Source organism: Papaver somniferum, chromosome 4, assembly GCF_003573695.1.
Source record: "Papaver somniferum cultivar HN1 chromosome 4, ASM357369v1, whole genome shotgun sequence".
NCBI lineage: Eukaryota > Viridiplantae > Streptophyta > Magnoliopsida > Ranunculales > Papaveraceae > Papaver > Papaver somniferum.
In genome coordinates, this window is record NC_039361.1 from 120329706 (window position 1) to 120343701 (window position 13996).

Genomic DNA, 13996 nt, shown 5'->3' on the forward strand with positions numbered 1-13996 from the left:
CACATGTCTTTTATATAGTTAGGAAAACATTGTTACATCCTGAAGACGTTATCGCTCTATACTAGCAGGCAAAGCTGTCTAGGAGCCGTCCAATCGTTCGATTCTATATAAAAGTGATTACTGAAATTGCTCAGTATTTATGAGATATGTCGTTGTCTCAGTTGAGAGACTGCACATCTGCGTATGCTCTGAGAGACAGTATTCTCAGTCAGAGGTTCTTGCGACATGAACTTTCATGCTTCAGTGAGAGACATGAGCCTCAATACTCATCTGATTGCTGGATCAGGAGTATGTACAATTATGGTTTTACGATTTTAGCCTTTGTCGATAATCCACCATCTACATCAAGTCCCCTGCTTAGTGAGGGACGGTCATGTTCCTCAGTCAGCACTGGATGGTGATTTTCTAGTCATAAACGAAATAAGTAATTGAACTTAGTTGTAAGATAAGATGTTACGGGATTTTCGATTGTACGAGCGAACCATGGTTTGAACGAAGATCCCAGTGGCGTGATAGAGAATTGTCTAACGAGCGTAAAGTGGTGTAGCACCGCTGATTTGGTGATGGAACATTAGTCTGTTTAGGATTCACAGATCCGGGCCCAAGAAAGGAATCCGTTTTAGTGCGGACGTTCGTTCGTTTGAGAAACAAACAAAATAGACCTGAGTCTAATGATAAAAAATTTGTCTATGAGCTTTCACGAAAAACAAAATTTTATTTTTTAAATACGTGAGGTTTCTCAAAGTGGAATAAACTCTCGTTTTAAGGGCGGATGCTCGTACGAGAGAATTTATTTTAAACAAACGTGCGTCTGTTAGTAATAAAATTTTGTTTATGCGCTTTCATGAAATTTTTTATCTTCGAGCTTTCAGAAATCTTTGAAAATATACTCTCGCTTCAAAGACAGATTCTCGTGCGAGGAAGCAAATATATATATATATATATATATATATATATGTTATTTTTCAAACTTACATGAGTTTCACGTTAAATATATATATTTTTGTAAAACCAATTTTTTGATTTTGAACAACTGTTGAAAGTAGACAATTATACATGGTGAAAATAATGTTTGTATGTAAGTTTTCACAATTGTAGAATGGACGTCTGTCCAATTTTTGAAAAACCAGTGGATGTCAAAATTCACGTGGGTTGTTCACGGTTTTATGAAAATCAAGTCATGATTTGAATAATGAATTTTGCTCGTTGTTGCGGGTTTGAAGGAATGAGAAAGCTTTCGAAATTCTGACGTTAGAATCACTACAGCTAGTGAAATTGTAAACAGGTAAGAGTTGGATTGTTACCATTTTTGTTGCGTGTTTGTTATCGGTATATCCATGACTCCATGTCTTTCGTCTCAGATAGTGGTGACTTCTGGGTACAACCACCTTTCTGGCTCTTCCGACGAACGCTCCAGAAATATCTAAGTCAAAGATGAAGACTTATGCAGATGTTCATGCCGAGGCGAATCAACCTTTCAGAGACGTTGGAAAGCCGGTACTTTGTATGTCTCTCGATCATCTGGGAGTCGTCCCTTATCAGTAAAAGCAACGCCGACTTCATCAAATGAGACTATCGGCTGAATATGAAGTCAGGATTTGCATTGATGGTGTAGATCCTGATTCAGATGTGGATGAACGAAGAATTTCGTCATCAGAAAATTCAGAAGTCGGTCTTTCAGTAAAAACGATGTAGAATCTTCGTCCGATGTTGGATTTTCGTGGTCTACCCATGTGTTTTCATCCTCGAAAAAGTTCCAAGCTTTAGAAGAGAAGATTTTCGATTTTTGAGCATGTTTAGGGGCCTAAATAGGCGAAACAGTAAACTTCGAGGAGATTTCCACAAAATTTTCAGCTGGCATGTAGTCTAATGTTTCAACCACATCTCTTTGGTCGTTCATCCAATTACTATGAATTTTGGATATGTTGTATATGACATCCATACGAAGAGAATGGTATATGACGCATCCCTAGATTCTTCACCAATTTCTCCCAGATCGCTTCTTTGTGCAGGACAGTGTAAAATCATCTCGGACGAGCTTGTTTAAAACACTCTTGTTGTGTCTTTGGACTATTCGCTTGTATCTTGAACGGTTGGTGAAGGGTTTTAATGTCATTGATTCATTTGATATCAGGACCCCTTGATTGATACATGAGCATGGTGCTTGCAGTGCCATCTTGTTTCTGTCAGTCGTAGAAACATCACTTCTGAAACCCTGGTCACGGGACCATAACTGAGGTTGCTCTCAAGAGGGGGTGATGTAATGACCATGGTTGCATGTCCTGGTGGTATTATTCCCTTTATGACGAAGGATATCATAGGAGATCTAGGTTCCTCGGATTTGGACTGTGAAACTAACTGATCGCCATGATCAGTAAACCGTCAGTCCCCAATATTTTGTTAAATCTCTCCCTTTCGTTTTCCCTTCTTCCGTCACGACCTGGATAGAGGACCCAGGTAGAAAATTTGATGTAAAGACCTAGATGGTCGAAGTTGGAGGTACCTTGATGAAGGACTTAGCGGAAAAACCTGGTGGACACCGATCGCGGAAGTTATGAATCCCGTCTAAGAATTGTTGCTTGCATGTTATATGCTCTGGAAGCTATAGGGACCTCATACGACGTCGGAATTCGATGCTTGACCCAAAATTTTGAAGATAAGAGATTGATTTATCACATGAGAAAAGAATCACTCAATTTGGAGTTGTAGAGGTCAGCCAATGAAGCGTGCACATTTGTGATTTGTAATACCGTACAAATTTTTCAGATTTCATAGACCTGACGGTGAAGGCCATATCTTTCAGCTCGTATGTCTTATTGATGCACCCTTTTGGTATGTTGTATAAGAGACATGGAAGAACATCTTTCGTTGAGGAAGTATTGTCTGATTCCCCATCCATTGGTACGTTTTTGTAAACCCATGGCCTGAAGTGTGTTGTATCTCATTTGTAGAGGTGATGAGAAATTTTTTTAGAAGACTTGGGATTGTGCCCGCCTGTTGTGTAAGCTTCGCAAAGACTTTCATGTGAACAAATTTCATGTCTACACACCTTTATATGAATCATTAGTGCTTGGAGAAGTCTGATCCATCGAGTAACACTTCAGAGAAGGGATGTGTGATGAAGCTGGTCATGAGGATGTTGCCCCTGAGACCGTTGTTGATGCGGATCACGATTGAATTTTCTCCAGAAATGCTTGTTGATGCCGATACTATGGTCGGAGTTGCTCCAGAGACCGAAAAGGCTGGATCCGTGATTATCGACATAGTCTTTACTCCATCCAGTGAGCCTGTACATTCACGAACTAATTGATAAGTTGAGCGTCCCTAAGATGAGGGTGTAGGTTTTAACCCAAATTCTCCCGAACCTTTACTGTGAAGTACCTTGTCAGGGAATCGATGTTGTTGTCGTGGATAGCAGCGGCAGTTTCCATTCTGGATATGATCGGTGAAGAGAGAAAGTTCCTCAGTCGTGCAGGGGCTTGCGATGTAGAGATACCCGTTGATGAAGTTTCATGAAATCACGTCAGGTCACAATAACTTGTTATGTGGATAACATTTATTGAAATAGAATTATTTCTCCAATAAGATCAAGTCCTCTGTGTATGTTGAAGAAGTTTGTGCCATCGATGGATGAATGATGTTGCATCTGCTTCAGAAGTCTTATCATGGGATAATGAAGACTTATCAATTGTAGTTCAGTTGCACTTTGATCGTGCTATTGTTGAATCAGTGTGTCATCGCCGAGATATTTGTGCTGAAGCCAGATGCGTCATTATCGAAGGTGTACTCTTTGATTGGGAGTACAATTTGAAGGCTTCTTGGATGCTTGAGCGTTGAAGTGTACATTCCTTAAGCATCAAATGTCTTAGGGGTTTGATCATCTCGTCCTTGGAGTATCTTCTGTTGATTCAGCATCCCTTTCGTTGCGGTAGTGGGATTCGACACTTGTGCAGATATCAGAGCCTTCTGATTTTGTGGAACACGTGGACTTGCAGGAGAAACGCCTAAAGTGTTCTTTGCCATGTTTTCACATCATCTCAGTAATGAATGTTTCAGTGCTTGATTCAGAGAAACGTCAGATTCAACCACTTGGTAAAATACTAATGCGGTGAAGCTATCATTCATAACGTCTTGCGGAGTTGCTAGCAGAATTGAGTCCCCATGCTAGGATAGCATGTGAGGAAATAAATGACATAGACATGGAATGAGACTTGCCTGAGTGTGGAACCTCTTGATGAATGTTTATGTATCTTTTGCAGGTTCTTGCTTCAACCTCGTAAAAGTTTGAAATTCCTCCAAGTACTCTAATGATGGAATTTCCATCGAATCTTCTGGATCAGAATTTTCTTCGTTGGAGAGATGTGCAACCAAAGGCGCTTCATCGGTACCCATATTTTCAGCGTGGATCCACGCTCGTCTGAAGGACATGTCATATCCTGGATCTTCCTGATTATGTGAAACTTGGTTTCTGTCCAGGTTGAACTTATGTTCACTTTGAGAGTGATGTAGCCATAAGTATTTCCAATCGTTCCTTCAAGATCTCTGATTGAGATTGGAGCATGAGTAGTTTCTTGTCGAGTGATGCCTGTGGATCTGATGGTTTTCAGTGGAATGTTGTTGATGACGGTGCCAGCATCGATTAACGTTCTTCCAAATTCGTTTCTTCTGTGATTGACTGTGGTAAGCAGTCCCCAATCATACATCTCTTGGTCTGTGGCTGGAGGCTCAAAAAGTATTTCCGGAATGGACTTCTTGACATGATGTGGTTCAGTGTTGTGGATATGTCTTTCCTTTGAGACTTTGATAGGTACATCAATTCACAAGCATGTTCAATCAAGGATTGAACTGCTTACTTGACAGGTTATTCAGAGAGTGTAAAGGTTTTGATTGGGAGAGGATTTTTGTGTACTCCTTCAGTCCCCAATTGAAGCTATTGTGGATCAACCTTCTCTTTGAAAATGTGTTTCAAAACATTGCAGTTGCTTGTTGAATGATTGATGAATATATGAAGGTGACAGTACCTGGGATTCTCCATTTCTTCTTCAGTTGGCTCTCTCCTGATGAACGACAATTTGATTGTACCATCTTGAACTCAGACTTCCAGTAACTCGATCACTCCTTCATGAGAAGAGAGAAGTTTGAGTCTGTCAGACCATTTCCCCGTTCGTTGATGTTGGGTCGAGGTTTGCGCATTTCAGGATTGGTTATCTTTCTTTGCGCCTTCATAGGATTCTGGGATGTTGGAGAAGCGCTTCGATGATGTGTCTCGACTTTCCTTTCATTTCTTTCAGCAACAACGTTTGTTGAAGGATGGAGATTGTACTGATTGGTGACTAGGCGTCGGCTGCTTCGAGGTTCCTCGATCTTGCAGACTTTGCTCTTTCCAGTAAAGCAGGTGCAGTAGTTGTTGATCTCTTAGCTGCTTCGTGAAGTTCTGAAAAGGTCTGGAACCGGAGATTTTCCAGTAAAGCTCTGTAGACCGGGATCATTCCATTCATGCACAAGTCTACAAGTTGTTGCTCTGTGACATTTGGATCATGACAGTCCAGTGCTTGAACTCTGAACCTTTTCACATAATCATTAGGGTGTTCTTTGCTCCTTTGAAACATCCTTCCAAGATCAGAAAGGGTGATTTGCTCTGAAACGAAGAAATATTTTCTGTAGAAAGCATTAATCATTTCTCCCTAACTGGTGATACTTCCTGGTGCGATGTTGTTGTACCAGATGTATGATCTGCCCGAGGCTTTGAGAATACCTTCATACGGAAGACATGATTGTGTTCATGCTTAATGATTATAAGAATCGAGAGACATGTTCTCGAGCATTTCATGTTCCGTTGTAAAGCGTGAACGTTGGAGAAGTGTAGCCTTTCAGGAGAGGAGTTATCTGTGTGACAGCAGGATATATGGAGGTCGGTGATGTTGGAAAGATGATGTCTTGTCTTTTCCTCGATCCTCCAAAAAGAGCTCCAGGTCTTCACGAGTGATGAAACTTGCAGGTGCCTTCGCTGGCGAGTCATCTGCAGCCTGCGGATTTCTTCATCATCTACAACATGGATTGGAGTGACTTCAGGATCAGCAGCCGAAGATGTTTATTTGTCTTTTCCTTTCTCTTGAGTTTTCTCTGACATCTTGTCTGTAAGAGTCTTGAGATAATTTCATAATTCCTTCTGAGTGGCAGCCATGTCAACCTGATTCTTGGCAAGAGTTTCTTGCATCTTCACGGACCGGCCGAAGAGAGAATTGTTGATGGCGCCAGTACCGTCGTTTGCAGGGGTGATCACTGGGGCACCAGTATTCGGAGGAGTAGTATTGACAGGTTGCGCTGGAGGAGTGGTATTAGTGGTACCACTAGAGCTTGTAATGTTAGGGTTGGGTGTTGAACCCGAGTTTGGTAACTGAACCAGACCTAAGACCGACCATCTTGTGAAAGTTTGAGATTGCAACCGAGAGAACGATTTTCCCACTGTGGTCGCCAATCTGTAGATGGGGAAAAACGATTTGCTGGTTTTTACGGAATCGAGGAGATGACCGTGCAGAGGAGACTCCTTGAACCGAGAAAATACTCAAACTCACACATATGCATTGCAAGAAGGGAGTGTTTTAAGTTCGAGAGATCAATCTGTAGGACTCCGGCCTAAACCAAGACAATGGCCGTTCCAGAGTCAATTCGGTCACAAGAGAGGATGGGTCGATCTGTAGGAGGGAAGCTGGGAAATGTGTGAGATCAATGGTGATCGAGATTGTAGGTGTGTTATGTATCCTGCGTAAGAAAGTTCTGAATAATTGAATTTACTCAGTTGAGAGTGATTGCTCAGACGATGAGTTCGTGTAGACGAAAGATTATCTGTATGAACTTGTCGAGAAATTCTTATGTAAAAACGAATGTTTCAATCAGGATTCAGAGATTTATATATTGCTGAATTGAAAACACCATGATCCCATGAAGTGTGACAGTTGCGGGAGTCAAAGAGTTGGGAAGTGGAAAATCGTGTTGAAACCTGTTGCTCATCGTGCGGAGACTTGGTTAACTTTCCACCCACTACTTTGCTAACTCATCCAACTGATTGCACGACTTGCTCACATTCTCATCTGTGTATGAACACACATGTCGTAAACTGCCAGACCAAAACCCTAGTTAATATCCCCCATGTGACACGATTGATATCTTGTGAATGTGGAGTCTGTAAGGCAAACGTGTATTTAGTTAGTCAGTTGCTGACTTTATGGGACGATGAGTCCTTGTATTGTTGAGTTGAACATAATTTGCAAATGTTCTGAGACTCATGAATTGAACATGTCTGTTGAGACGAAGATATAATTACGTTGGTTGTTAAGGTGAGAAAATATTGCTCGTACGAGCAAATGTTGCTCGTTTGATGAACTGTTGAACATTAATAGTCAATATTCATGGACTGAGCAAATATTTCTCATATGATGACTTATTGAATATTGCACGACCGGCCGGCCGGTGGGCCCAGTCCCCTGGCGCTTCAATTAATATTTTATTATTTATTATTTTCTTCCTATTTTGTATGGGTTCATCGTTCCTTCGTGTTTTGGAATGCTCGTTCGTGCATTCAGGTGCTCGGTTGTGCATTATTGCTGAATACACTTGCACCATTTTGGTCGGAGCTTACTCGATAGCGGCTCAGATTCCCGTACGTTGAACATTTATAACTAACCCGTGGAATTCTGCTGGGAAGAACCACGAATTGAAGTGACGAAATATTACGAAGAATCGTAGAATATTGCTGAATATTCAGTTAACGATTAGAGATAATTAATTGATGGCTCTATACTAGCAGGCATGCTATCTAGGAGCATTAATTATCTGAGAATTGAGAAATATGAGCTTGTTGAAACGTCGTATCTCTTTTATATAGTCAGGGAAAACCTTGTTGCATCCTGAAGACGTTATTGCTCTATACTAGCAGGCAAGTTGTCTAGGAGCCGTCCAATCATAATGATTCTATACACATGTCTTTTATATAGTCAGGGAAAACATTGTTACATCCTGAAGACGTTATCGCTCTATACTAGCAGGCAAAGCTATCTAGGCCCCGTCCAATCGTTTGATTCTATATAAAAGTGATTACTGAAATTGCTCAGTATTCATGAGATATGCCGTTGTCTCAGTTGAGAGACTGCACATCTGCATATGCTCTGAGAGACGGTATTCTCAGTCAGAGGTTCTTGCGGCATGAACTTTCATGCTTCAGTGAGAGACATGAGCCTCAACACTCATCTGATTGCTGGATCAGGAGTATGTACAATTATGGTTTTATGATTTTAGCCTTTGTCGAAAATCCACCATCTACAGGTATTTTTGTATTTTTGATAATAAATTAGATCCCCACTCATCCATATTTAGGATGGTTGAATCCATAGGAGCCTCAAAACCAAATCCTAGGAGCCCCATGTAATAGGTTTCTATCTTGTTCCAGGGGAGGGGGATCAATGGCCTTTAGGCACTTGCCATTATTACCACTTGTTTCTTACCAGTGTGGGAAGAACGCCTCTTTCTTTTTTTTTCCTCTTTCTTTTTTAACTAGGCCCGTCCTTCCCCTGGCAGCGTAGCCATCGGTTTACTCCCCCTGAACAAACTCGGCCTCCTTGAGATCGCAAACTCGGCCCCCTTCCCCACAGTTAGTTAGTAATAAGCCCTGTTAGGGATTGATTTTTTCCTATAAAAACACTTTGTAACCAACTTGTAACAAACTTTTTAGAAAAATTGCTTTTCAAAGCGCTTTTCTCCAAAAGCACTTCTGTTTTAGGCCTAGCTTTTAAAAGCAGTAAAAGCAGAAGCTGTGGACCCACTCAATTTTAATTAATTGATTCTCTGTTTTAACCTTGTTATTATATTAAAAAGACAAAATCTACCAATACATATTTATTTATGTACAATTATTTTACTGCTCAAATTTTATAAATTTTTGTTATAAAATAATAATTGCAACAACAATAATAATAATAGTATTTAAAGGTAAAAAATTAAGAATTAAAAAAGAATGATTAAAATATGAACATGAATAAGAATTTATTTTTTTATCTTTATTTAAATAATATTCAAAAATAAAGATGATATTACAACTCAAGAGGATTATCATCCGGTAAGAAACTACTAGGAAGCCTAGCAACAAATAAAAATATTTTATTTTTAAAGCACAGCACATAAGCACTTCAACGTGATAATTTACCAAACAAATGTAATTTATTAATAAATTAAAAAAATATTTTTAAAGCCTAGCAACAAATAAAGATTTTCAAAATAAAAAAATATTTTATTAATAATAAATATAATTTAAAAATAACTTTTAAACCATGTCTATTTTCGTCATTAGCCGCATCATAAGCGCTTAAACATGATAATTTACCAAACAAAATTTACAGTTTATTGGTTCCACAACACTTGACATATTATAGTTTACCAAACGTCTGACTACTTTATTTTTAAAGCATATCACAGCACAACAGAAAAGCACTTTTATAAAATTCACAACAATACCAAACTAGGCTATAGTTACACGAGATCTCCAATATTTGAGCGGAGGCTCGAACTACTGACCTCCTATGTGAGAATCAGACTCCTGGCCAACTGGGCTAACCCCAGATGGTATTTTCGACATTTAGATTACTAAGGCCTAAAGGGTGGTGACCAGAATGCCTACAGTGACTTACAAATTCACAGAAATTAAGGAAATGATTATTTGAAAGGTTAAATTTTCAAACAAGATACTTATATAAAGAGATGATATTAACCATAGAGACTCAATTACAGAAAAAGTATTAGCTAAAAATAGTAACTTAAATCCAATATAAATCCTTCTTTAAACAAAAAAACAAACAAACAAATATCCGAACCAGACATTCATTTTATCCTATTGCAACATTAGTCAGTACGCAAAAAAGAAGAAGAATGTCCCTTCAGCATAAGCAACCAACCAATACATAACCTTCAACTGCCTCAAGCCTGTAAACACAATAAGCAATTTAGTAAGAGTATGTCGCGAGAATACAATGCACAAATTAACTATGATTATTAAAAGTAAATCAACACAACAGATACTGCGATTCAAATTATGCCATTTCAGTTTAGGTGGTGAAAACATATTCTGGCAACTTCAACATATTACATAGGTAATTCACAAACTCATTTTAACTTCGAAAATGTAGATGCCGATTTCTTATCTGAATAAAACTTATAGCTTTTTTATGGTTAAGATTTTGTTTTGTGCTTAAAATTTTTTTGAAATGTCACATGAAACCCTTTCTACACAAGCCGGTAAAACATTAGAAAATACAATTAATCACCTAATCGTCATTCAGAATTCACAGAAACTTTAATATATTAATCACCAGTAGACATGCTGCTGTTGGTCCTTAGAAAACTATTTTTAGAACTATCATAATAGCCTCTGTGTATATCTATGTAAGCCTACTGTAAGTTATAGCACCACCCTGATGCAAACCTAGTTCAATTAGGGACTCAAAAACTGCACAAAAGCTCAGTTTACAAGAATCTATATGAATATCTTGATTTCTTTTGATTATTGAATCTAAACAACTTTCTCAGGTGATTTGAGTATTCCATAAACTTCAGGATCCTTGAGCTGTATAGTATTCTAAAAATGATACATGCAGCAGTCAACTAAAATCAAACTACTGAGCAAATTAAAGAGACCTCATACTGTATGTTTGTCAATATCAATCACTGTGGATTGTTCTACTCTCTAAGCCAAACCGAAATCACAGAGTATTGTCCAGCCAAATTAAGGCTTATTGTGTCGGAATGTAGTATCTTTCTATCTTGTCCAGAGACTAAATGCAAGTTGTCTAACAGTAATCGAGTAATAATTAAAGACTCACATCCAAGAAAAAACAAAAAAAGAAGAATAAGAGTAGCCACTAATAGTCATTATTCAAGTACCATCAAACTTATGCAATTTATTGCCCAAATATTCATTACCTTGTTAGCAATGTTGTTGGAGAGCCAGTCCAAACCCTCATACAGACCTTCTCCTGAGGTTGCACATGTGCTCTGGATGTACCTGAACATCCACCCAAATGAATATCAGACAACAAGAACTGGTAAAAGAAACTAGTGCAAATAAAAAAAGGAACATAATATAATAAAAGATTTCTTGAGGAAACAGGAAAGGCATGTAGGGTCAGTTACCAGTGGCGTTGGCGGAGTGAGTGAAGACCAAGCTTGTCAGTGATCTCGGCAGCATTCATTGCATTAGGAAGATCCTGTTTGTTAGCGAATACGAGCAACACAGCATCTCGCAACTCATCCTGAAAGCATATAACATATCACCAGCTATTAGTTTCGACTAATCCTAAGAGTTATTCACATACCACCTAATCTCCAATTTCCAATCTAATTGAAGCTCTAAATACCTCATTCAACATCCTGTGCAACTCATCACGAGCCTCAACAACTCGATCTCTGTCATTGCTATCCACCACAAATATTAAACCTTGTGTGTTTTGGAAGTAGTGCCTCCACAATGGACGGATCTACAAAATAAGATGGCTCTAGTTAACCACAAGAAGGGGCAAAACATATTTCACAGAGGCGATAACTCAACATTATGGTTCTTTGATTATATAGGAGGTTAGGCAGCAATGGACGCCCAGAAGAAAACAAGCAAAAAAAAAAAGGCAAAACCAGAAATAAGGGGGGTTTGGAACCTCGAAAGAGCCTATCAATTGTGCACAGCTAATACTGCAGTATGGTGTAACAACAGTTATGAAATAACATATACCTTGTCCTGACCTCCGACATCCCAAACAGTGAAGCTGATGTTCTTGTATTCAACGGTCTCCACATTAAAACCTACAAAAGAGTAGATACGGAGTAATTAGAGGTACCATATCAGTATAATCACCAAAAGTGTTAAAAAGAGGAACATAAACTGCATCTCAAATATGACCTATGTAAGTATATCATTTAAATATATAAGGTTATCAAGTTTGATAATGAGATCCAAACATTCCCGTCAACCAATATCCTGGCTGAAACTTTCTTCCAAGGAAGAGCTACTTAACAAGAATCATGAACAAGTTATATTTCAGAATTCCAGACCACGAATATGACACCAGAAAACACAACTTAACTTAAATGGTAGAATGATTAATGTGCAGCAGACCTCTTGAGCACAATTTGCATAGAAATTACATTGAAGTCGTCTATACTGTAACCAGAACTTACCAATGGTAGGAATAGTTGTGACAATCTCGCCCAGCTTGAGCTTGTACAATATTGTAGTCTTACCAGCGGCATCGAGACCAACCATCAGAATACGCATCTCTTTCTTGGCAAAAAGCCGACTGAAAAGCTTCGTGAATGTAAGACCCATCTCTGCTTCACTATTGATCCTCTACACTGAGTAAACAAAAAGCAATTCAGAATCTCAAGGCTACCAAATCATTGACACAATGTACTAGCGTGCAAACATAATTAAGATAGCGTCACAAGTTTAAAGGAGGGATTCAAAATAAACTCATACAAACCCCTAAAGTTATAACAAAATGCTATGAAGACTCATAAAACTAAGTTCAAGATTATTGAAATCGAATTATCAAATACCTTAACGAACCCTAGCAACCTATAACTAACAAGCTCCATGCATCGCTTAAAATAGAATTCAATAACAGTTGTGTTATTTTATACATTAGATCTAAAGATGAAAAGGTGACATATTCAACATAGGGTTTAAGAATATATCCTCTATATGCATCTAAAAGTCCACATCCTCCAGTATCTCAATCATAAGATCTACCGACAATCATAAATAACACTAAACTTCGCAAACATAAATAACACATTAGATCCGCTGCAATTCATCAACAGGATCAGCTCAACATTGATGAAACTGAAAAAAATCAGCTAAATTACAAAAATCTCATACAGATCGAATAAGCACTTCGATCAAAAATTATAAACAATCCTAAATTCCAACAATAATCGGCTCAAAACATCGTGATTATCCACTGGAATTTGATTTCACCAAATCTCACCATCGTTTCACCTCAAACAATGATGAAACCCAAATAATCAACAACTCTAACAAAATCTGATACAGATCAACAAACCCTCGGGTCAAAACGACAACCTAGCCAATGCAAACTAAAGTCTAACAGTAATCACCTCAAAACATCGCGATTCTTCGATGAATTTCACAGAAAAACAGTAAATATGTACCAAGAATTGTAATCGGAATTGTAAATCGAAAATTGAGATCGAGAAAGAGACATACCTTTTGAGAAAGGATCTAAAGAGAAGAAAGAGAAAATGAGTCGAGGGAAAGAGAAGAGAAACTGGTAACCGAAATTATAACAAAATGGTGTTGAGAAGTGGAACGAAATAAATACCATACGGCCTGTGTTTATTTTTAATAGACGAAAATATCCTTGAACGTGGTGTGGGCCCAGTGAATACCTGGTTCGGTGGAAGGAGGAGGAACAAATAAAAGGGTGATTGATGAGAGTTGGGATCTAATTCTTCCCCATCCGGAACTGTTGGAAAGTGATCATGGAACCAAGACCAGCATTGTTTGCCACATGTATGGAAATTATTGATGTTCTGGCAGGCGTGTTCATTGTATCGCCTCTTCAGTCTTGCCACATAAGTTTTAACCGAAGTCCTCCAAGGGTAATACATTTTTTTTAATTTTACTTTTATCTTTCTCTCTCATTTTCGTCCGCAACTTCAGGGGAAAAAAAAAAGAAAAAACTCAGTTCTTCCGAGATGTTAGGTACCGATCCTAAACTCGTTATAAGTTTATGGGTAGAACTCAACTCGAAAAACCGGTTAATTAGACGAGGGAATCCATTGACTTATAAACTACCAATTAAGCCACATCTAACCAATGTGGGACTAGGATCCCAACACAAACAGGTCAGAATCTTTAATATAGTAACTAGTTCTAATGCATCATAAATAAAAGTCTTTCGCTTCGCTGCGATTTTAGGTTTTAGTTTGTTCTTCT

The 13996-nt window shown here is 38.5% G+C and overlaps 1 pseudogene; it reads right to left on the reverse strand.

Annotated features, from left to right (window-relative positions):
• Positions 1–9722: 9722 nt before the first annotated feature.
• On the reverse strand, positions 9723–13388 carry LOC113276463 (annotated as a pseudogene).
• Between the last annotated feature and the right edge of the window lie 608 nt (positions 13389–13996).